This window comes from Theropithecus gelada, chromosome 7a, assembly GCF_003255815.1.
Source record: "Theropithecus gelada isolate Dixy chromosome 7a, Tgel_1.0, whole genome shotgun sequence".
Taxonomy (NCBI): Eukaryota; Metazoa; Chordata; class Mammalia; order Primates; family Cercopithecidae; genus Theropithecus; species Theropithecus gelada.
In genome coordinates, this window is record NC_037674.1 from 22,931,859 (window position 1) to 22,954,829 (window position 22,971).

Sequence of the window (22,971 nt, forward strand, 5' to 3'; positions counted from 1 at the left end):
GGACTTTCTCCCTGCTTCATAAATGGCACTGTGTTGCTGCATCCTCGTGAGGTGGGAGGAAAGCAAGGGCAAAAGCGACTAACAGACTCCCTCTTGTTCTTTTACTATATCAGGGCACTAACCCCATTCATGACATGGAGCTCTCATAACCTACTTATCTCCTGAAGGCCCCGTCTCTTAATATTGTTGGATTGGGGATTCAGTTTCAACATTAAATTTGGAGGAACACAAACATCCAACCCAGTAGCACAATTGAAGGTTCTATGGGGCTATGTGTCCAGAGGCTTCTCCATATGACAGGTGCTTCGTCGTGGATGATAGGAACTCCTGGGGCCTGGCTGGACATTGTTCTCTTGCTTCTTGCAGCCTTTCCACGTGACCAGGTGTGTTGGACTTTTTTACATGGCAGCTAGCTTCCCCCAGAGCAAGTGTTCCAGGAGACCCAAGTGGAAGGAACAAGACTCCATTGACCTAACCTCAAAAGTTACACAGTGAGAGAGGGGCTATGAGAGGATAGGCTCCAGAATTTAATTAGTGGTTTAAGCCCGAGACTGCAGGAAAAACACCTGTTTCATTGTATCAGGAGAGAAGCAGATGAGGATGGATAGAGACACAGCAAATGTGTGGATGGAGAGTGACATATGGGAGTGGGTACAGCAGCTTCAGGATGTTGAGGGAATTCTCATGTACTGGCATCTAGTGTCTCTGTGTCTGAAGAAGCAAAGTTATGTGCTGACACTGGTCAGAAAGAAGTGTGGTAGGAGAGAGAGCTTGGGGAGAGTGATGTTTGGAAAGAGCCACAGTGAAGAATGGGGGAGAGAGCTAACTACGATAACATACACCACAAGACCCCAACATCTGTCATTATTAAATGATAAATTTTGGAAAAGGGAATAAGAGTGCAATCCTGGGGGAGCGGTTGTTTCCTGCTGTCAGTGGCATTCTTGTTGACATTTCCTGAGTTTTCCAGCCCTAATCTAGGTCTCCAGCAGTCAGCGAACTAGATGTTATTTCTGAAATCAAGGTAATGGAAGCTGGGAAAATATGATCACTGTTTCATAAGTACATTTCATTAAAAATCAATGTCTTCATATTTCGTAGGCCACAAGAGAAGGGAAGAAAAATGTGAAAAATAGTTCAAACATCTCATCTAAACATACTTAGAGAATGCCTTACTCTGTCTTTGTGAACCAGTCCTTCCACGTTTCCCTTTGTAGCATACTACTGTATTTAATGTGGGAAAACAGTACCTAACATATGAATTTTTCTGACTCAGACTGCACAGATTAATTGTATCTCATCCTAGAAAACAGTCATATTTAGTTCATTTTGCTGTGATTGATTGCCTGGGTGTGGGTGAGAGGCAGACCCATTTTCCTCAGTGTTAACTTCAGTTGTGTTAGGTGTGGCCATTTTTGTCAATGATCATGGAGTGAGTTTCTGTGATTAGTCATTTAACTGTATTTGCAAGCTAAATAGAGTGTTTACAACAAACCCCTTGGTTTAGAGACGGAGACCATGTCAAATTGCATCCTATGAAAATTGCATAAATAAAAATTTGCATCTAGAAGGGCCCTTCATGAAAATTATGAAAAGATTGTGGAATTTTTATTTGCATTGTGTAGTAGCTCTGTAATTGACAAATGAATTCTAACTGTAGTCCATAATACATGGCATCCAATGATTATTCATCATAACTGCATATATATTGCTTTGCTCATTATGAAAAGTAACAGTGTTGGCAATCACGTTAATTGTTTTTCTTATCAGATTAGTGACAAAGTGCCATAATGAACATAACCTTCCAGAACGCATTCACTAATGGAATAAACAAAGCTAGGTCTTGGCACAGTACAGATCTTACAAAGACAGATGTGCCTTTTCATCTCTTCCTGAGAGCCACAGCAGTACCACTCTTCTCTGTGAAGTGTCCTTGACTCTAACTTGGTCTGGAATTTCAGAAGCATTCATTACTTTTTGTCTCATGATTAGTCAAAAAAAGATCTGGCTGGGCGTGGTGGCTCACACCTGTAATCCCAGCACTTTGGGAGGCCGAGGTGGGTGGATCACAAGGTCAGGAGATTGAGACCATCCTGGCTAACACGGTGAAACCCCGTCTCTACTGAAAATACAAAAAAATCAGCCAGCTGCTGGGCGGGTGCCTGTAGTCCCAGCTACTCGGGAGGCTGAGGCAGGAGAATGGCGTGAACCCGAGGGGCAGAGCTTGCAGTGAGCAGCGATTGCACCACTGCACTCCAGCCTGGGCAACAGAGCGAAACTCCATCTCAAAAAAAAAAAAAAAAAAAACTATACCATCAATCCAAACAGAGAATTACATGAAAATTTCTAAAAATGAAGACTTTAAACTAAAGTCCTTGGGTTTGGACAATTGCCTGGAAAGACTTAAATAATCAGGAAAAAAAAAAAAAAAAGCTTCAAACACCAAGACATTCTCCCTTCTTTAAAAATTTGAAGAAGATGATTCCAGGGTGAAGTAGTATGTTAGTCTGTTTTTACATTGCTATAAAGAAATACCTGAGACTGGGTAATTTATAAAGAAAAGAGGTTTAATTGGCTCATTATTCCACAGGATGTACAGGAAGCATGATGCCAACATCTGTTCCACTTCAGAGGAGGCCTCAGGAAACTTATAATCATGGCGGAAGGGGGAATAGGCGCATCACATGGCTGGAGTGGAAGCAAGAAATAGGGGGGTGCGGTGCTACACACTTAAACAAGCAGATCGCATGAGAACCCTTGTCACAAGAATACCACCAAGTGGATGTTGCTAAACCATTCATGAAGGATCCACCTTCATGAGCCAGTCACCTCCTGCCAGAACCCCATCTCCAACATTGGGGATTACAATTTCACATGAAATTTGGGTGGGGACACAGATCCAAACCGTATCAAGTGTCATCACAGTTGACAATGCCTGAGGTAGTTTTAATTCATCGGTGCATAGGCAACATAATTCCCATCTCCTGTGCAGCAAGAGGGGCAGATGCTATCAAGGCTTAAACACTATGAAAGATAATATTTGTTTATCTACAGAACTGAAATCACTACTATAGAACTCATTATTCTCATCTTCCCTAGGTACAAACAAATTTCTTGCTTTAAGAAGAGAAAGTCCATTTCTTTTGCCCTGGTCCCAGGTTTGGTTGGTTTTCTTGTCCTCCTCCTTTTCCTTTGTTTCCTTTTCTTTTTGCTCTTTAAAGGCCAGTAGTTATTCTGAAAATGATTTCTTATTTCTGAAATTAGCATACCCATCACCTTACTAACAACTAAGTCACCTCCATGTGTGTTTCTCAGGGACACCTGCAGGTAAATTGTAAGCAGGTAGTTCATGACAATCATTATATCACTGAGAGAATTTGCAGGAGACATTCAGTTATTTATGCTAAATCAGCCATTATTGGGTACCTATCAGATACTCACACTCACTGTTCCAGGGCCTATACTTCAGGATATGAACTTCCCAGAACAGAGTAGGCATTGAATGTTTATTAAGTAAGTGGCAGTACCCGCTTCCAAGAAGCTCCCACTCTAATGAGGGAGGTGGACCTTTACAAAGAAAAGTATAATTTATAGTTTGAAGAGTATTCTAGAATAGTTAGAAATAACCAAAATGGGAGCACAAGGAAGGAAGTAACCAAGTTTGGGAAGATTGAGAAAGGCCCCACAGAAATAGTGTTTGGAGTAGATTTTGAAGGAGGAGCAGATGTTTGTCAGGTGAAAAGGTTGGAAGAATGGTGTCTGAGAGTATGTGTGTATTTGTTTGTAGAGGAGTTTGAACACAGGCATTCCAAGCAAGGGTAATGGTACATGTAAAGGCATGGAGGCTGAAGTGGTGTGGTGGATCCTGGAAGCAGTGTTCAGTTTTGCTGGAATCTGGGAGATATCCAGGTGAGGGGCTAATTGAGAAGAAAGATAGGTTCCAGATGTTGAAAGACCCTGTGATCTTCATTGCAAAGTTTTGGGCTTTGCCAGTAGGAATCAAATGATGGTCCAGTAAAAAAGAGACAAAAATCACATTTATTTAAAAAATCAACTTTTCACCATTGAGGTTAATGTCAGCTGTAGGGTTGTTATATATGGCCTTTATTGTATTGAGGTACATTCCTTCCATACCTAGTTTGTTGAGAGTTTTTATTATGAAAGCAGGTTGAATTTTTCATCAAATGCTTTTTCTGCATCTGATGAGATGAGCATATGGTTTTTGTCCTTCATTTTGCTAATATGATATTTCACATCTATAGATTCACATATGTTGAACCATCCTTGCATCCCTAGGATAAATTCTACTTGATAATGGTGAATCATACTTTAAATATGCTGTTGAATTCAGTTTACTAGTATTCTTGTTGTTGTTGAGGATGTTTTGAATCGATATTCATCAGGGATATTGGCCTGTAATTTTCTTTTATTGTAATGTCCTTGTCTGGCTTTGGTATCAGAGTAATGCTGGCCTCATGAAAAGAGTTCCAAAGTACTCCTTTTTCTTTAATTTTTAGGGAACACTTGAGAAAAATTGGTATTAGTTATTCTTTAAATGTTTGTTAGAATTCACCCATGAAGTCATCAAGTCCTGGGCTTTTCTTTGACGGGAGAAAATTTTATTATTGATTCCATCTCCTTATTATTCATATTTTTAGATTTTAAATTTTTTCTTGATTCAGTGTTGGTAAATTGTATGTGTCTATGGTTTGCCCATTTCTTCTAGTTATCCAATTTATGGGCATATAATTCTGAAGATCAGGAACAACACAAAGATGCCCACTTTAACCACTTCTATTCAATATAATATAATATTAGAGGTCCTTGCCAGAGTAATTGAGCAAGAGAAAGAAATAAAAGGCATCTAAGTAAGAAAGAAAGTGGTGAAATTGTTGCTCTTTGCTGACATGATCCTATGTATAGAAAACCCTAAACACCCTATCAAAAAAAAAAACTGTTGGAACTGAAAAACAAATACAGTAAAGTTGCAGGATACAAAATCAACAAACAAAAAGCAGTAGTATTTCTATACACTAACAACAAATTATCCACAACAGAAATTTAAAAATTTTATTCACAATAGCTACAAAAACTAAAATACCTAGGAATACATTTAACCAAAGAGGTGAAAGATCTCTACAATGAAAACTATAAAACATTGATAAAAGAAATTGGAGAAGACACAAATACTTGGAAATATATTCTGTCTGCATGCCTTAGAAAAATTAATATTGCCATAATGTGCATACTACTCAAAGCAGTATACAGATTTGAAGCAATTCCTATAAATATTGCAATGCCATTTTTTCACAGAAATAGAAAATAAAATCTTAAAATTTAGATGGTATTGCAAAGACACCAAATAACCAAAGCAATCTTGAGCAGGAAAAACAAAGCTGGAGGCATCACACTATTTGACTTTAAACTATATTACAAAGCTATAGTACATAGAATAACATCATACTGGCATAAAAATAGACACAACCAATAGAACAGAATAGTGAACCCAGAAATGAACTCACACATCAATGATCTATTAATTTTTAACAAAAGTGCCAAGAACACAATCGGTAAGGGACAGTGACTTTAATAAAGAGTGTTGGGAAAACTGGATATCCACATGCAGAAGAATGAAATTAGACCCATATCTCTCTCTACATACAAAAATAAAATCAAAATGGTTTAAGGGCTCAAATGTAAGTTCTGAAACTGTAAAACTAACTAGAAGAAAACATAGGAGAAGAAAACTATGCAACATTGGTTTGGGCAGTTATTTTTTTAATTTGACCCAAAAAGCTCAAGAAACAAAACAAAAAATAGACAAAAGGCATTACATCAGACTAAAAATCTCCATAGCAAGAAAACAACAGAGTGAAGAGAAAACCTACAGGTTAAGAGAAAATATTTGCAAGCAATACCTCTGAGAAGGGGTTAATATCCAAAATATGTAAGAACTCAAAAACTCAATAGCAAAAAAATAAATAACTCAATTTAAAAATGGGCAACAGATAGATGAAAAAGTGCTCAACATCAGTAATCATTAGGGAAATGATGAGATTATTACTTCCCACCTGTCATAATGGCTATTATTAAAAAAACGATGCAAGATAACAAATATTGGTAAGGATGGGAGAAAAGAAAATCTTTGTACACTGCTGGTGAAAATGTAAATGAGTACAGCCATTATGGAAAACTGTGTGGAGATTCCTCAAAAAACTAAAAGCAGAACAACAATATGGTCCAGCAATTCCACTACTGGGTAGGTAGTCTAGGACTTAAAATTAGTATTTTGAAGAGATAGCTACACTCTCATGTTCATTACAGCATTATTTACAGTGTCCAAGATGTGGAAATAACTTAAGTATCAACCCAGGGATGAATGGATAAAGAAAAAGGGAAATATATACACAATGGAATACTACACAGCCTTAATAATGAAGAAAATCTGTTTTTTGAGGCAACATGAGTGAACCTAGAGGACGTTATGTTAAGTGAAACAGACCAAGAATGTAAGGAGAACAATTACATGTTCTTACTTATATATGGAGTCTAAAATAATAAAACACATAGAAGCAGAGAGTAGATTAGTAATTACTGGAGGCTGGGGGTGGGGAGTTTGGGGAACGAGAAAGATGTCGGTCAAAGGGCAGAAAGTTGCAGTTAGACAGCAGGAATAAATGATAACTATTTAAGTTGATGGATATGAAATTAGCTTGTTTCAATCATTCCACATCATTCGTGTGTGTGTGTGTATATATATAAAATATATAATATATAAAATAACATCACTGTGTACCCCCATAATTGTATGCAATTATAATGTGTCAAAAAATAAAATTAAATTTAAAAACTAAGTTTAAAAATGATCACTCTGTTCAGTGTTTCCTAGGGTAAATAACTTTTTTAAATGATGGATGAAATAAAGGTAACATTTTTCTTTATTTCAAAATAACTCTGAATTTATAATGTTGTGCACTAAGAATCTCTAAAAGGAGATTATACTGTAAAGCATCCAGCATCACCACCTCTTTGTTCGAAAACCAGGAAATCTCAAGGGGTGATAATATTGTGTTCACTTCCATTTATGCAAACTGTGTGTCTATTGGAAAAGGCCATTCCACACTCAAGGACTTCATGTCACATATTTGGGCACTTCAGTGCCTTCAAAATATTAATGTAATTGGAGGTTGAAAGGTTCATGCTGTCCCAAGCAAAGCATGAAGTGTTTCATGAATTGGTGGAAAATTAGGACTAGCAGGATGTCATGTGTCCATTTCAGTGTTTTGGTTCTAGGGAAATCCAAGACAGTACATGATTGATTAGGATTATTTGTATTTACTTACATAGTTCGCTTTGTGGATATTTTCATCTGAGCTGGGAAAGCACAAAAATTAAGCAGACACCTTTGAATTATTCAAGCTAATGGTTAAAATAGCCCATTAATATTTCAGATCACCCCCCTGTACAAAATAATTCCTACATTAGTTCATCTCTCTGCATTAAAGCGTCTGCACCTGAAAAAATTAAAAAGCTTGGGCTACATTTTTAAAAAGTCTTTCCAGCTATAAGTGGTAAGGATTCTATTACTTACTTAAACAGTATATGAGGGCCACATTAATTAGAGTGTGTATCACCTAAGCTTTCTCCCTTTTTCAGTAATTGACAGATCACCAAGGCAAATAATGCTTAAGGCAGATCAGATATCTGTGTGGAAACGATAAACAATAGCAAATAATAAACAGATTTTACTTATATATTAAATACTGGTTTCTCAAATTTAAATATTTATTGAGTATGTACTCTGAGATAAGATAGCGACTTAAAACACCTTTCCACTCAAGGCTTGGCACTTAGCACAGCCTGACGTCACTTTTCATGTCATCCTAAGTCTGTTTCCAAAAATGTGGTCGTGAGACCACCTACCAAATCATACTCGCTGGAAAAGCTTATCGATGAACATTCCTGGGTGCTAATCCTCTAGGGACGCAGATTTCATAGAGCAGGCTAGAGCTCAGGAATCTGCGTTGTTAACAAACTCCCCAACAGAATCTCATGCACACACATTTAAATACCACTTCCTCCAAGATGTAAATCACTGTGCTGGGAGTATAGCCAAATAAATAGTAGACGAGGGTCTGAGGTAACATCAGAGTAACAGGAGATTAATACCTCTGCGTTCTGGTAGCTCCCCTCACTTCATTCTAACCAATGGCAAGGAGGTCGCTGCTCCTCTGTTTCACCCCTTGTCTTGTCTGAAAGATAAACAAACTTCGCCTCAGAAAAGCCTCTTCCAGAAAGTAGTTTCGCCAACAAGTGGGGAAGGGAGCAACAGAGAGGTTGGAGATCTAATGGGGAAAGATCTGCCTTAAGCTTTTTTTTTCCTCAAAAAGTAGATGGAGTTTGGAGAAACAAAGGTGATTCCAGGGTTCACTGTATAAACTATCCAAATGGCTGTAGAGATAATACGAGTACATTTGGAGCTAAGGCAAAGATCCAGTACACATATGATAACTCAATACAACTAAAAACACAGTCATTTGATTTTTAATGAATACAAGAATTTTAATATGCTTCCAGACCCTGTTTTTCTTGTTTCTATTTTCTTCTATTTTTGAAGTTCTCTGTATTCTTGAATGTGGACTTTTTTTTTTTTTATAAATCCAGTCCACTAATGCATACAAAGCTCTTTTTCTGCCCTAAGGCTAAGAACATTCCAGGTGAACTAATCAATCAATTTTTGCCCATTAAGAAAGAGCACTAAAATAAAAAGAATCCTAACCTTTTGATGGATCTGCTAGTTGTTTGCTAAATACTTTCTTTTTTTAATGGCGAAACACCAAGAGGAGAAGCAGACTTTCACCTTAAGGAGAGGAAAAGCTTCCAGTTCCCAGGGAATTTGTAGCATTTGGGGAATTTGTACCATTTGGGGAATTTTTTTTTCAAATCCTGGAGTATTGGTCAACCATAGCATCACTTGGTGATAGTGGTGTTATTTTTAGTTAAGTCTTCCTAGCCCAAGTTGGAACATGTGCATATTTAAAATGTAGAATAAATGCTTTTGCAAAACAAACTGAGAACCAGGCGTGGTGTCTGGCTTAACTGAATACCTAACTCAGCAATAGCTTTTGCACAGTGTTGTTCAAAGTATCTTCCTTAAATTTTCAGATTCTTTGCCTTATATTATAGAATTGATGGAGTAACTGATTTATTTTGTAGGATCTGAAACTCCCAACTTGTTATTTCCAGGTTCTGAGTGTTATACGACTGAACCTATTGGTAATATGTTGTTCCAGCCTAATGGTTAAATGAGAGAAGTTCATGAAGAAAAATGAGATATGATGTTGCATTTCATGAAACAGCTGTCTCAGCCCAAAGAAATGTTTCTCTTATCTGTAGAAGAAGATAAAATAAGACATAACTGACCAGAGATCTTCCAGTTTTAAAAGTTTAACAACAACAACAGCAACAACAACAAAAAAAACAGATGTTTCACAAGCACAGTGTCTAGCCTACCATGGTGTTTTACTCTGGTCTTCTGGTGGATGCTTTTCCTCAGCTGAACATATTCCTAACTAATAGTGGAAATCAATAGAGAAATTGGATTCAGGTTAGAATCCAACTTAGCTGAAGCCATTATTACTTCAAGCAAGAGATACATAAAATTAGAGAATGACAATCTGATTTACTAAATTAATAAGCACACCACAACTATGTTTAACTCAGTATTGTGGTTTTAAAGGTCAGAAGTAATAGAAAAAATCAATCCATTTCTCTCTTCTTTTCTTTTTTCAGGTTTTTGACCAGACAAGCCAACCTTTTTCAAGGTAAACAACATTATACCATTCTCCAATTTGTTGGCAAAATCCAGCAAATTGTTATTGGTTTTAGATAAGTTTTTGCTGTATGTCATGAGTGAGACATTCAAATGGTGCTCAGAATTAGAGTTTACTGGTGATGTTAGTGATGTGAACATGCTATGAATATTGCTTGACTAAGTACTGGACTTAACAGAAATTGAGAGAGAGAGAATGAGAGAGACAGTGTGTGTGTGTGTATCTTTTTCTTGCCCAGTCAGCCCTTTTATGATACAGCAGACTCTTTGTCTCTGATGTTCAAAGACAGAAGAAGATTTCTTTGTGAGCAGCTGTGGCAAGGCCTTGCACCTCTCCAAAGCCTATTTTGGAAGAATTAGAAAGCCAAGTGCCCCCAGCACAGCCCTAACCTTTCAGCTTTGGTGAGGCCTTCCTGTCCAACTCCAGCAGGAGAGTGTTCGCCGAGTTGTTTAACTCTCCAGGAGTATCTGTAAAAATTAGCAATTGAAGATGTGCTAATCATATTAAATAACATAATAGAGATCCTTTTTTATTTCATTAGAAAATCAGAATGCATCTGATGTGCACCATCTGGTTTGTGAATACAGGAATAAGTTTTCAAAAGGGCACATTTCCAAGTTCTATGTTTCATATGCTTCAGAAGGAAAAACCTGTAAGCAGCTCTATTTTTAATGAGAGCAATGCTAAAGCTAATAAGGTTGGGGTGGATTTGTAGTACGTGCCTTTTCTCCTAAACTACATGTGTTTGCAATACGTTTGGCAGACGTGTCCTGTTGAGAGGCTGGGCTTCCAATTGAAAATTTTAAAGTTCTCCATGTGTTAATTGGAAAATAGAGAAAGCTATCATTGTAGTAGAGCATCTGGCTTCCAAGATATTAATTATGGGTCCATCTACTCATAAAGACTACTATTTTAAAGTTATCTCCTATTATTTCCTATGTTAATTCTAGAGACTATAAGTTTTCAGATCATGGAAAAAGTCAAGTTAAACTTCATTATGTATTGTATGCTTTTTAAAAATGTCTTTTACGTGCAGTCACTGTACATAATAAGCAGAAACAAAATAATAATAAAATATCAGATTTACTATTGCTACCCCCATACTGAGTTCTTAAAATATATTTTTTATTTAAACAAAAATATAGTTCTGGAATGTAGTCATCTTACTCTATGAAACAGAAACATATTTGGATCACAAACCTGCTTTAGAGGAGTAATTCCTTCAGTTTCTTCCATAATTTTTACAAGTCTATACAGTAACAAACAGGATTTGTGAGGCAATATAATGTTCTTCTTAACCTCTCAGTAATTGGAGGCATCATCTGTATGTATTCCACAAGTCCAGCTCATGCTGATGAAGGAAGTATAATTACATTACAGGCAATCTCATCTAAGGTAATTACAATTGTCACCGTCAATCCAATTAAACAGGATAACTAACTCTACTGAGTCAGAAGCACCATAAAGCTTTCTGACTAAATCCAGGCTTTGGGATAAGGATGTGATTAGAATTTTGAGAATTTTCATTTGCTAAAATAACTGTTGCGTATACAAATAGATAACAATGTTGGGAGAGGGGATTGGTGGGGAGAGATTGGATATAGATAGGCTTTGTTTTTTGTTTTGTTTTTTTTCATTTACTGGTCAATTTCTTATTTCTAAGCCAGAAATCACTGTAGATTCTCAGCATCAAACTTCAGGCCACACAACATCATTATGGAAAGGTTACCCCAGCATCACAACATCCTAATGCTCTACTGTTCCCATCTGGCCTCTCGTCCTGAATCAAGCCTGGATCTCATTATTCCTTCAGAGACCTTTCATCTTGTTCCAGTTGTAACAATGCAAAACACCATCTCCTGAGCTCCAGCCCTGCCTTTGCAGGATGGAGGAAGTTGGCTCAAATAACAGTCCCTTACCCCTGAAACTCTTGCACTGGTTTGCACAGGGTCAGTGTGGGAGGTAACGTGGAACATCACTAAGAATTACAGAGGTATAATGACAAGTGCACTTCTCAAAGATTTCATCTCTGTCTGTATAGTCCAGGCAAGAGGATAAGCTTTGGATAACAGAACTCAGAGAATGAGAAGTAGGAACGCTACTGGGCACTGTGACTAAGACTGATAAAGGGCCCAAGTGAGATGGCATATGCTTTCATTACATGATACACTATGTGAAGATACTGGTGTATTCTTTATGGTTTTTCATATATAAAGAGATATAGGAGATAAACTTCTTCATCAGGGGGTAGGAGGGGAGAATTTACAATCTGATGTCAATGGCTCCCTTAGTCACCACTCACCACTCAGCATCATCTCTCAGAAGCCCACACCCTGGCTTTTCTGTCCTGTAGCTGGGACCTTCTGCCTGTCTCCATTTCTTCGTATGTGTTTTTCATGCCTCTCACACTCCTTGCCACTCGTGGTTGCCTTTTCTCTTTGTCCCTATAGGAACTTCCAATCCTGCTTTAGAACTTACCTCCTTTAGGAAAGCAAATGTCACTGAAGTGTGGGAGTGGAGTGGAGAAAAGACTAGGTAGGAAGAGAGCCGAGCTCAATTTTATATTCCACGGCTAACTGGTTCTGACTTTCTCAACAAGTCACCAAAGCTAGCTGAGTCCGAGTTCCTCATCTGTAATATGAAGATGTTACCATCTGTCCCGCCAACCCCATTTTACTTAATTTCATTGTGAGTGTCTAAGGTGAAGATATGAATGTGCAAAAAGTCCCTTGTACTTTATAAATTCCTTACAAATTTCAGGGAATATATATAATTATTATTATTATTAAGTCCTCTCCCTCTCGCCCCAATTACTTCCTTTTGTTGACTCCTGCAGCTCTTGCAATTTAAATGGTGCTTCTTAAAATGCCCTCTTTTATTTCCTGGTATGTTGTTTCTGTTCTTTCTGTTTCCTTTTGAGCGTCTAAGAACCTAAAGGCTGGCACTATGTTGCTTACTTCTTTTCTGTTTTTCCTAACATTTAATTTATTTTCTGACCCCCTGAGATAGAGTGATTTGTCGAGGCATTGTATTGTGTTTATACCCTCTTTTGTTTTCCTCCCACGATTGCAAGCATACAGCCCAACTTAGTCTTGAAGAAGTCAGGCTGCAGCATCAGATAACGAGCATAGAAAGGCCCAGGTAGGAACCAGAGGCAGAGGCCCACTGTGATACTCTTGGCAATGACTAAGACCATGGCCTGACCCTGGGAGATGGAGAGGAGGCAGTCTCATAGTGCCTGAAATTGAGTTTCTTATCTTTCTGATAGGATAGAGATCAAAAACCAAATTAATTTGACTTTAAAAAATAAAGAAAAGAGACATTCCTTGCACATCCAAGTTTGTGGACTAAAACTTTACTTAAAGAAAGTCCTTAACACATAATTGTTATTACAGGATGCAATTCCTAAAAAGATTCTAGAATATATCCGGTCAGATAAACTTAAGAGAAAAATAGAGCCAGGAAAGTCTTGAGCTATTTCTTTTCTTAGGGGTAGAAGTGGGTATCCTTCCGCTACTTATTTAAAGAAAACTAAACAGGGATATGCTAATAGCTTCAATTAAAATTGTGGAAGAAATAGTCCAGGAGACATCCTGAAACTTGAAACCTTATGAGATTGAATTAACTATTTTAAATATTCAGAATTTTCATTAACATACAATATATGTTATAGTTACAATATTTGTTATGTTTGAAATTCAGAGCGTAATTTGTTAGATTCTTTCTCTTTTAAAACTCCAGGATCCATCCTTGGTGGATTTTATGACAAGGCCTGTAAAATGGAGTAGCTATAAGGAATTATTCACTGTAATAGTTTGCTGGAGTGCAGTGGTGCGATCTCAGCTCACTGCAAGCTCCGCCACCCGGATTCATGCCATTCTCCTGCCTCAGCCTCCCGAGTAGCTGGGACTACAGGTGCCCACCACCACCATGCCTGGCTAATTTTTTGTTTGTTTGTTTGTTTGTTTATATTTTTAGTAGAGACAAGGTTTCACTGTGTTAGCCAGGATGGTCTCGATCTCCTGACCTCGCGATCCGCCTGCCTCAGCCTCCCAAAGTGCTGGGATTACAGGCATGAGCCACTGCACCTGGCCTCACTGTAATAGTTATCTACTGCTGTGTAACCAATATCCCTGAAATTTTACAGCTTAAAACAAGCATGTGCTGTCTCACATACTTTCTGAGGGTCAGGAATCTGAGAGCAGTTTTGTGCAAGGTCTCTCAGGAGGCAAATCTAAGATGTTGGTACCTCAGCCATCTGAATGCAGGGCTGGGAGTAGAGGGTCCACTTCCCCAAGGGCTCATTAACATGGCTGTTGGCAGAGCCCTCTGCTTCTCATTAACTATTACTAGGAGGTTCAGTTCCTTACATGTTCGCCTCTCCATAGGCCACTTGAGTGTCCTCAAGACGTGGCATCAGATTTCTTCCACAATGAGTGATCTGAGACAGAGAGAAAGGATCAGATAGGAAAAGAGAACAAGCAATAAATCCAAAAGGCTTTTACTCACACCAGCCAGCTCAGACACCAACTGGGTGTCCAACAATTCTATTCAATTCTGATACCAATTCCCAGAGTTAGTGCAGACACCCTGGGTCAAGGGCTTAATCCCATAAGACTGCTCCTACTTCAGATGCCAACTGCCAATGGAATGTCTAGGCTACCTTTCAGGGAACAACACCTCCCTGACTCAGACATTTCCCTGACCACATCCCCGATCCCCACCAGGCAGCCCAGGATCAGTAATTTGCTAGAATTACTCACAGAACTCAGGAAAGCACCCTACTTGCTATTACAGGTTTATTATAAAGGATACAATTCAGGAACAGCCAAATGGAAGAGATTCATAGAAGGTATGGGGGTTGGGGGCTTCTATGCACTCTCCATGTGCACCTCCACGTGTTTACCAACCCGGAAGCTCTTCCAAACTGCCATTGTTTAGGGGCTTTTATGGAGGTTTTATTAAATAAGTGCAATCAATTACATCACTGACCATTCATGAGTAACTCAATTTCTAATCCCTTTTCCCTCCCTGGAGGTTGGGGGTTGGGACTGAAAGTTTCAAGCTTCTAATCAAGGCTTGATATTCCTGATGACCTGCCTCCATCCTGAAGCTATCTAGAGGCCTGCTAAGAGTTACCTCATTAGAATACATATGCTCCTATCACCCTACTACTTTTTTTTATAGAGAGGGGTGGTGCAGGGTAGATGTAATTTACATAGTAGCGACTCAGGGCCCAGTTAGAGCTGGCAGAGTTGGGGAATCTATAACCCTAAATGGCATCCCTCCTCCCCTTCCCCCTTGGAGACCAGTCCTCAGAACACTTGAATGGGGCTCTCTGGGTTGTACAGAAGATAGTCCAGTTGAAAACAGAGAGAGATCTGAGTATAAGGCTGTCCCCAAGTCAGGGGAAGTCCAGGCCTGGAGATAGTTCTCTGTGTGGTGGTCCAGGGGTTTGAGGGAACAGGGGTTCCCAGGGCTTTAGGAGTTCCGTGCCAGGCACTGTGGACAAAGATAGAATGTCTTTCTTATTATATCACAAAGCCCCAGTACCTTTTATGACCTAGCATCAGAAGTGACATGCCATCACTTCTGCTGTATTCTCTTGGTCACAAAGACCAATTATGATACAATGTAGGCGGGAACTGCATAAGGACTTGAATACCAAGAGGCAGGAATCACTGGAGCCCATGTTGGAGGCTGGCTGCACATCCACCATGATTTTTCTTCCTTTATCTACAGATGTTTCAAGGAAATTTGGTGTCCCCTTGAATGTGGTTTGAATATGCTCATAATGTGATTCCTTGGCTAAATGATGATATGTTATCTATTTACATTACTAAACTCTTGGTGGCCCTTGCACATGTGAGCTGTTGAAACAAAAACTTGCTTGAAATTCTCACAGGAATTCTCAAGGCCTGAAAATGGTATATGTGTCCCATTCAAACTGGCAATGGAGAGCTGCCTGGCCCAAACCACAGAACCTGGGCTGCACTGATATTCCTGCTGCTGAATTGTGCCATGACCTCCGATTTCCCATCCTTAAAACCCAAGAATCAAGGGAGATGATCTACATTGAACCTTCTTGTGCCAAATTAGAAACTAGCCTAAGAAGGCTCAGATAAAATTGTTTGATAATTATGATAAGGACCTCATCAGATACCTTTTGGTGAAGGTGAGATCAAGGGTCTAGGAACATGTTTAGCTGATTTGTAGAACTTACATTTCTTTTTAAAAAGGAGTTTATTAAAATCATATATAACTTCCCCAGTCAGTCACCACATACTCTAATTGACCCATAAAATGTTATTTCCGGCATGACACTTTATAATTGACCAATATGGTTAGATCACAGATCATATAACTAACAAGCAACCTTAGAAATTTCCTACTTTCTCAATTTATGGATAGACAAATGGAGGTTCATCAAGATTAATGACTGTCTCCAGTAACAAAGCAAGCTAGTGGTGGCAGCAGTGTGTAACTCAGAACGTCTGGATCCTTGTCCCTTTCCACTTGCCTCCTATACCAAGTAGTTGGTGTGTATTTCCTCTATCATGCTAGGTAAATATCTACTTATGTTTTATTTAAAACAAACAAACACACAGTTTGAGAAGGAGAGCATTATTGGCTTGAAGGGAAAAGTGCCAGTGTGTCTAAGAAAATATTTTCATTTAACAGTACAGGCCTAATGAAGATGCAGTCCTCTGTTTTATAAATCTTGCAAATGTGTAACCTTGTTCTTATGAGAAGAAGCTGCTTTGGAGAACCATGAAATATGGGCTTGTAGCCCATTTACATTGTACTCTGTGACATGTGAGGTATTGATGAAGCATTGGAAGGAGTACACTGGCCTTTCTTTAAAGAGAGAGAAGCTGGTGGAAGATAAGTGATAATTCTGCAGACAGGCAAAAGGCCTAGGGAGAGGATGCCAGGAGTATGCTGGGCTTCTGCCAAACGTTTCTCTGGCCACTTTGTTTTCCTGTCATTTCTCTTTGTCTTATCTTATCCCTTTCAAAGGTTTTTGCACTGTCTGTTATAACTGTGGTCATAATTTGACCTAAGAGAGTGCTGTATATTCTCCACCCTCAAGATTATTATTTAAAATTTTTCCAGCTTACATGTAAACAAAGACCGTTCTTTTTGCAGTCAAGATAATATTATTATGGAATGGTTTATTTGTGTGCTGAGTGGGAGTAGACTTGAATTTTCTGCCATTTCCTTAAAGGAACATGATGATAATTTTCTTACTTAGATGATTTAAAAGATATAAAAATATTTAATCCATAGATTACTGATTCATAAACTTCTCTACCTCCTCCTCTGTCACTGGCAATTCTATTTTCTAGATTAACCTCAATGAACTATTAATGACCAAAAACTAGACTAATTACATATACTGGGGATGATTTTACTTTCAGAGGAATTTTCATCTGTAGACTTCAACAATAGAAAGTGAGCTTCCTCCTTACCTCTTTTGGTGAGGAGAAAACAGTTATACAATACTTGATTTGCTAGATTTTCATTAAAATTGCAAAGTTACCAACTATTATCCGGTGGAGGATAGCTACTTTTCTTGCTTTTCCTCATTATTCCCTTCATAATTTATCTTCCTGGTTAAATAGCAGTTTCAAGAACTCATAAGCATCAAATCGCCTCCTATATTTGGGTATGAACATATATATGTCATTACATATAAAAGTATTTTATGTGTAAATCATATATGTATATATAATCCTTATATAATATTTTCTCTAGATCCAAATTCAATAATAATTCAATCTCCTTCTGCCCAAAATCCGTATTTTATTCATCTGAAGTATATATATTTAAATCATACTTTCAGCACCTTGTTTCTGGTACAATTAAATGAACATTTGTAATGTTGAATCCTTTTACCTTTGCATGTCATTGTAACCTCCAATAATTTCCTACAGGACCAAACTATAAATTATATAAAAATAAGCATTAACACATTTTACTCCAGGAATTGTTACAGAACACTCTGCTTTTGTCTAGCCTGTGTTCATATATTTGATTCTGGTTCATACATTTATAGAAAACATTATAGGTGAGAATGTGATGCATTCTTCCTGTATTCATTGAACTTACATAAACACTCGATGCAATGGCTTAATGTTGTATCATGAATTTTCACTGACTGTCAGACTTGAGACATTTAAGCGGCCACATTAGTTGTGCCATAACACAGATTGTGTCACAAATAGAAGAACGGAGTAGCCATAGGATTTCTGGCTGTAACTTTTGCATGTATGGTTACCATTGTAGCCCATTACGTAGATCTTAATAAAAACATTTATAAATGAAATAAGAAGATACAGAGGGAAGGAGATGTGTGTATACCATTCTACAGTGGAAAAACCATGTTGAGATATATATTTGGGGCAGTATTCACTAGTTTATTGTGACCAGCATGTTCCTACATGTTTGGAGCTTGATGTAATGTACAAATATGAGTCTACAAGTTTAAAAGCAGAAAACAGAAGACTTTTCAGAGGCCGATTTTTTCTTCCTATTTAGGTATGTATTTGCTTAACTTGCCCCTCAGTTGAGGAGCAACTCCCTTAAACTTTTGAAGGTACATATATGCAGGTCTTAATTGACCCCAAAGGAGGCCTTTGAACTTCACTGCTTCTAAAATGTATTTAAAATTTAAGTCTTTCTGCACTAAAATAGCATATGTATGTGACGTATAAATCAAAAGGCTTACTAAATCTTTATCCCCGTAACCCAATTAACCTGGATTTATCCCCTACTTGCTCATGCAGGAAGTCCATGACTGTAAATGTGCCCCTCTCCAAGTCCTGCTAGGCGTTCCCGGGTGATATCGCATGTGTACTCAGAAGCAATTTTCTCAGCACGTGCATTTACTTGAGGCTCCACCAGGAAGGACACCCTCTCCCACTGCCTGCCACTGCCCCTGCAGCTTCAGCAGCCCTGCTGCCTTTTGCAGCATCCATTAGGCACTGCATGTGTGCTCTGTTCTGCCTAATGACCCTGTCTTTCTTCCTGCTGGATCCAGCCTGGTCATTATCTCCTGGTGGCTGCTTTGAAGATATCCAGACTGTCCAGCAGCCTGCAATAGAGTAAGGAGAATTGATTTCTTCTGTGTTTAAAGAGGGGTCCTAAGGAAGTATTTCTTGACTCTCAGTGAGTTACACAGTTTAACACAAAAGTTCTGTTTTTGCTTCTAGCCCTTTCTTCCTCCAGGACCTAGCCACATTTCACGATACAGGCCATAGGCTGACTTCCTACTCTTCACCAGTGCCTAGGAAACGTATATAAGCAAGATTATCTCCGCTGGCTCTCTCTTCCATTGGGGTGGGTTCTTCCCAGAAAGATAATTAGTGCCACAGCCTAACCCTATTAGACTTCTACTGAGCCACCACATAAGATCGACACATATGCCCAGCTTTATTTGAATTCCAACAGTGGATTCACCTTTAACCACATCTCCTCATCCTCAAGAAAAACTCTGGGCTCTATTTGAATACATTGTGTGATGATACCTTAATACCTGTGTGATGAAAAGTTGCAGACATGTCTAAACCTTAATGATGAAGAATAACAGGCTGAAGCTCAGGCAAACGCCCCCGCCACCATGTGTACATTTATCATTTTTCACTCTTTTGAAGAAATCACTTTCATCATCTGCTTCCTTCCTAGATATATCTCACTCATACAGAGTATAATAATTTATTCTTGGTACCATTTTTCTTCCAAACTCTTAATGTAAGTAGCAATACTCTATGCTGAAATATTAAAAAAAAAAAATTTCCCAGCACTTACGTGTTTTTCCACTGCTGAAAATATAGTTAATAAGCTACAGAAATGCCCAACATGGTTGTTTCCAAAGTAGAGAGCAGAATGAAAGAAAGCAGGACAGGAAAGGAAACAGATACTCCTATAGCTCATTTCAAAGTGGATTAAGTTATTTAAGGAATGACTATATGTTATATGGCAGTTAAAAAGATTTTAAAACATGTAGATATGCTCAGAGCATATGTCTTTATATGGCAAATGGCACACAGATGACTGAGACTTTATCGTCATTCCTAATGTAGGTAGCACCTAGTAGTGAGAACATATGAAATCCCAGCCTAAGGAGGCAACACAAAGGCACCTGAGTCAAGGTTGCACATAATTGATTAGCCTACCCACTACCACCTTCCTACACACACACACACACTCTCACAGACATGCATGCACATAAGCACACACAAACATGTAGGAGTCTAGGACTTAGTTGCAGAATCTGTGCTACCGATACCAGTCTTTACATTTGTCTACATTTCAGCTCCAAGATACCTTGCCTTTTTTATACCCTAGTTGTCTAATAGTGATTGATGACAACATGCTATCATATGTATTAAAAGATTTTCCAATACATTTTTTAAAAGTGGGAAAATAGTCAAAATTTTGTAAGATTTGGGAAAATACTCAAGCCAAAACATTAAGTGAAAAACCAGATTATAGCACTTTGCAAACAATATAATGAACGTGTGTGTGTGTGTTTATATGTACAAAGTACACAAAATATACTTATCAGTAGGCTGACGTAATTACAGGGAATGTTTCTTGTAGATTTTTCTAGAAGGTCCATATTTTCTTTAATTTGCTAAAGAAAAAATGGGGCCTTGTATAGAAACATAAATCTTAGAACAATGTTTACAGATAGTTAAGACATAAAGGATTAGTGCAAATGTCACAGTCCTGGAGCACTAGAAAAAGCATTAAATAGTTTCTAAGGAAGGAAAGCTCATCCCATAAGAGCCACTAAAGTGAAAGTTAATAAATCAACGTCAAAAGTTATGTTTTCAGAGAGACTGTGGTTTTGATTAAGCTGAAGCAAAGTGGCCACATTGAAGTGGAGCCAGTGCACGATGGAAAATACATGTAAGAACTGCTTAACAGTGGCATTGAGAAAAAGGTGCAGAAATAAAGATGCCAGGTGAAAATAGAGTGTGAGGGAATGAGGGGAAATGAATAAGAACAGAAAGGAGAGATGTGAGTTTCTGCTCCTTGGCTTTATCCTGAGTTTAGATAATCATGTCTATGAAGTGGAATTAGTTGGCTAGGAGTTGAAGCTGATTGGTAGGCACAGGAATGGTTGTTCTGGAGAGAACGATTTAGTCTCCAGAGTATAAATTTCATAACAAAAACAATGCCCTTTATGCTACCCCTAAGGCCATACCATTGTCCATTTGCATGTTTGGATTTGTAATTGGCTCCTTAAAAGAACTGAACCTGCAGTTTGGTGACCAACCTAAGGACTCATGGTGACTAAGACAGAACTTCCTACTGAGAAAATAAGCAATTTTGAGAATGAAAATACAAATACAATGCAATCATCAGTCCCTTGCCTACCTAAACAGAAGAAATTCAATATATTTCTTCCTTTGGGGCAAAATTAACACAGTAAATGATTACATTAGAGAGTAATGCTATTAAAAATTGGTGAAGTGTAAGAAGCTCTTATCCAAAATGATGCCATGAGGGGTAAGCTTGTAGATACCACATGCTCCTTTTCATAGTTATTACTTGTTTTCTCTAATTTCCTGGATTTCTACTGTGGTTCTCACTGTTTCTAGTGGTCTCCAAACCCTTCTCATTTGTCGCTTGCATTGTGTCTGGGCTTAGAAAATGTTTGTGTCAGAGAGCGAGGGCTCAAGGAACTTTCTTGTGAATGCAGGGCATGGGCTTTAACACTCAGACTTTTATGAAGATGATTTTGACAACTCAAAGGCCTTGTTTATTTTTTATTGTTTTCTTTTTTTGGTGTCTGGAATGTTGAGATTGACAAATAGGTGAGTTCTTATAAATTAAGTGATATCAAACCATTGTTCTCTTGGCAACTTGCTATAAATCTGCAAATTTTACAACTTATTTTCTAGATCTTGTAGTTACAAACACATTAACAATGCTAATGAAGAATTTAAAGTGTAGAACACATTTCAGAATGTTGTCAGTGTTTTTATGAAAAATATAATGTCGGTGAATTTTAAACTCTATGGAGCCTACCACTACACTTTATTTTTCCATTATTTTTGAGATAAAGAATACCTCTGATTATTCTAAAATCTAAGGAAGTTCAAATACGTACATCTCCATAATCTGGAGCTAAACAACTGTTTGCAATCACAGCATTGAAAAAGCCTCTAGCCCCACACATACACCCTCACACAATAATCATGTTTCATCTGAACTCACTCTATCCTATATCTTCAGTTGGTGGGAGGGTAAGTTTGAGACTCATTTATTCATTCATTAGGTTGCATTTTAAGTTTCCCCTGCATTTTCAGCACTGTGTTAATGAATATTTCCTGCATTCCTCATCAAATATTTATTGAGGCCCTGTATGCATCAGTCTCCTCCCAGGTTTTGGGGCTATAATAGTGAACAAGACAGACAAAGCCTCCTCAGTCAGAAAGCTTAAAATTCTCTTAGGGGAAGATAGCAAACAAATGCACTCATAATACAAAAAAAAAAAAAAAAATACCATGTAGCACTCACTTTTAGAATAAGATACTAAGATGAGTAACATTTAACATTTTTCCTTTGCCATCATGGTGCTTACAGCACAAATTGTAAGTAAAGGAAATATTTATGAGTACAGTATATCTGGACCATTAAGAGACCCCCAAAACTTTATTTTTAAATGAATCTTATTCTTTCAAGGAATGTTTAAGTTTAGTACCATTTGTACAACTTAATGCCATTAATACTAAGTGACAGTTAAGAAACACACACACAAACAACCTGCCTCAAAACATAGTTACAAAGCACGTGCCCAAACCACTTCCCTGGCATCTCTCTGGATGATCAAGAATCGCAGTGTCCATTGCAAACACCTCATGCAGCACACTTAGGAGTTTTGTCAGCTCCCTCCAGTCATGGCAGGCGATACATAACCATTCAGATGGTTCGAATGGGTCAGCATTGCTACTGTTTGTTGTATGCAGTGCCAAACTCCTTCTTTAAGTTGACGACCCTCATTTAATTCTTTGCAGTTCAAATCCCTCTTTCTCTCCAGCCTCTTGTTCCCCTCTGAAAGAGTTGAACTTCCTGCCTAGAGTCATTTGGATCCTGGCTGGAGACATGAGACCTTATGCAGTCA

The 22,971-nt window shown here is 38.1% G+C and overlaps 1 protein-coding gene across 2 annotated transcripts in view; it reads left to right on the plus strand.

The window, feature by feature from the left end:
• The window catches only part of SEMA6D (semaphorin 6D), a 584,563-nt gene that overhangs the window by 401,403 nt on the left and 160,189 nt on the right, over positions 1-22,971 (plus strand). For both annotated transcript variants that reach the window (XM_025390610.1, XM_025390606.1), the window contains one exon: positions 9,793-9,824. The gene's annotated coding sequence lies outside the window, so the exon portion shown is untranslated. The remainder of the gene's footprint in view (positions 1-9,792; positions 9,825-22,971) is intronic.